The sequence below is a fragment of the Vigna unguiculata genome, chromosome 4, assembly GCF_004118075.2.
Source record: "Vigna unguiculata cultivar IT97K-499-35 chromosome 4, ASM411807v1, whole genome shotgun sequence".
Classification (NCBI taxonomy): Eukaryota; Viridiplantae; Streptophyta; class Magnoliopsida; order Fabales; family Fabaceae; genus Vigna; species Vigna unguiculata.
The window spans coordinates 37,469,008-37,472,395 of NC_040282.1; positions in this window are offsets into that span (position 1 = coordinate 37,469,008).

Here is a 3,388-nt window from a genome sequence, read left to right on the forward strand (position 1 = left end):
ATTTACTTTGTTTTGGTCTTTCCCTTCAAATTAGTGATTGAAAACTTGTGCCCGTTAACTATAATGCTTTTATACATATCGTAATAAATTTAATAATTTTTTATTTAAAAAATAAAATTTAATATTTAATTAGATTAAATTAACTGGTAAATTTTATATTATTAAATTATTTACTTTCACAATTTGTTGCTTCTTAATTTTTCTATTTTAAAAATAAAAATAATATTTAATTACATTAAATTAACAATTGATAAATTTTGAATTAATATTTAATATAAATCATAATTAACTAAAATTTCTACCATTGCAATTTTGTTCTTGCTTGAAGAAAAACAAGTTCCCTTTTGAAGAAACTTAAACTTTTCGTGGTCGTCATCATTTGGTCCTTTGTACAAATCAATGCTCGGAACCACATACACTACGTTCATAAAAATATTTTTAGTATTTGTAAATATTTATTATTTATGGATAACATGTATTTTAACAATTGTTTATAAATAAATTAAATGTGATATTATACTATTTGTGTATGTGAATACGTTATCAAAATATTAAAATGTAGTTTATATTTAATTGAATTTAATTTAATTACAATTAAAAATTAATGTATATTTTATTATGTTAAATTTAATTAAAATTAAAATTTAATTTACATTTTATTTAATTTAATTTATATTATAATATTTTTTATAATTTTATTTAAAAATTTATAAAATATATATCTGTTTAAAATAAATTTATAAATTATTAAATATTTGTTTGAGTCAGGTAGATTATATTTGTAATAATTAATGTCCATAAAAATTATTTGGTTATTTAGTTGTATATTCCAAATCAAAATTATTCATATTCGGTTGATATTCCAATCAAACTTTAAAATTTTTCTTATTATATTTAAGTAATTTGCTAAGTTAAATCAAATACTTTAATAAAAGTTATTAATGTAATAAATTGTTTTTAAAGTATCAACACTTGATCTCTAGTGAAAATGTTTTTTACTCAGTTTTTAATTAACTTCAATCAAATTTAATGTGAAATTTTAAAATGTTGATATAATATTTCAATATTAATATTAATTTTGAAGATATTTATATTTTTTCTTAAATACATAATGTTTTTCTAAATTTGGTGAAAGTATAAAATGTCTTTAAATGTAATTTTTTCAATTTTTTACATTTGTTCCTATTTCTATTATAGCATTCGGGCACTTCCACTTCCTATACGTCCCGGTCTCGTGCTAACTGCAGTCTTCAGGTCCTTTCAAATTGTTTTGGGGCGTTCAAATAATTTGGGCTTTATACACTTTCATATTTAAAGGCGGTATTAGTTCAAATGGTTTTCTTCTCAGCTTCCTAACTTCCTTTGCAGTGAATCATATAAAATCCAAATAAATAAATAAAAGCAAAGTAGTGGAAAGACTTCGGTAAAGTTGGTCTTTCACAGTAACCCATGGGTTAGAAAATTAATCACACTGCATAAATTATTATAGCATTGATATTATTATTGATATTATTATTTAATTTTTTTTATAAGAAAGAACATAATTTTAGTTAAGCTAATATAAATTTCTATATATGAAACATGTATTACATATAAATAAAATATAACATTAAATCGAACTAAGGTTGTTAATAAAAATTATTTAATGTGCAACATGTATTACATTTTAACAAAATATATTATTAAATAGGTCTAGGCAAAATAAATATTGTTTTAACATTTTCTAAAGCTCTTATTTTTTTATCAGATAGAGTTTATATTGTCAGAAACTTTAGAAAATCTCACACAATATATTTTCTAGAATTGATTCTTTATCTCCATGTAACTATGTAACTGAATAATTTAGTTAAACAATTAAAAAATAGACAACTAGTCTGTTCAAAAATATTGTAGTTCAGTTCAATAATAATGTAATTGGAATAAAAAATAGTGAAGTTTAGTTTAAAAATAATGCAGTTCGGTTTAAGATTGGTGCAGTTCGGAGAGAAGGTTCAATTCATAGTCATTCAGTTCAATTCAGTTCAGTTCATATTGTAATTTAATTTAGTTAAGTGCAGTTCAGTTTCTTAAAATAAAAAACAATTAAGTGCAGTTTATCTAAACTATTTTTTGGTTTAATTCAGTTCAGACAAACTATTTTTTAGTTCAGTACAGTTTTTAATAATGCACTACAGCTCGGTTCATTTTGACCGGTCCTATTTTTTGCCATATCTAATGGATTTTTTTATATATTAAAAGGACAATGATATTTTGACTACTAAATTTTGACAACTTTCTCTTATAATATGATGTGTCATCTTTTAAGTGATTTTGGAAGATTGAAAATGAGAAAAATGAAAAACCACTTAGAATATGACACCTAAGATTGTAAGAAAAAGTTGTTAAAATTTAGTAGTCAAAAGATAATTTTCCATATTAAAAAATGGGTGAGAAGAAGTAAAGCAAAAAAAAAAGAAGGAGTAGAGAGAGAAAGACGAAGAGGAGTAGAGGAGATGGAGGATGATCTAAGGGATATAAAGTTAAGAAAAGATGATAAATAATTTATCTAACTGTCCATTCCTTTTTTTTTAGTGTCACGCGTGTCAAATTTTGATTTTTTTTTCTTGGAAATGTGAATTATCCTTAGTATACATGTTTATTTTTGTGACATTTGTCCCGTATGATAATTTTTTGGTCATTTTGAAATGGAAATATTTATCCATTTCGATTTCTTTCTTTTCTTTCTGTCGCAAATAAATCATGACGAGATGATAAACTAAAATGAAAAACGGGTTTGAAAAGAAATTTGGAGTCTCTACCATAATTATTTCTGAAAAACTATAAAAAATCATAAAAATAAAACAAATATGCAAAAATGGATTCAGAAGTTAATTATTATTTGAAGGTGCTGATCAGTAGTAATTCCATGTTCATACTAAATACGCGTTGTGCGTGTTTTGGTTTCCAAAATAATATTTACTTTGTTTTGGTCTTTCCCTTCAAATTAGTGATTGAAAACTTGTGCCCGTTAACTATAATGCTTTTATACATATCGTAATAAATTTAATAATTTTTTATTTAAAAAATAAAATTTAATATTTAATTAGATTAAATTAACTGGTAAATTTTATATTATTAAAATAAAATTTAATATTTAATTAGATTAAATTAACTGGTAAATTTTATATTATTAAATTATTTACTTTCACAATTTGTTGCTTTTTAATTTTTCTATTTTAAAAATAAAAATAATATTTAATTAGATTAAATTAACAATTAATAAATTTTGAATTAATATTTAATATAAATTATAATTAACTAAAATTTTTACCATTACAATTTTTTTCTTGCTTGAGGAAAAACAAGTTTCCTTTTGAAGAAACTTAAAATTTTTCGTGATCGGCATCAT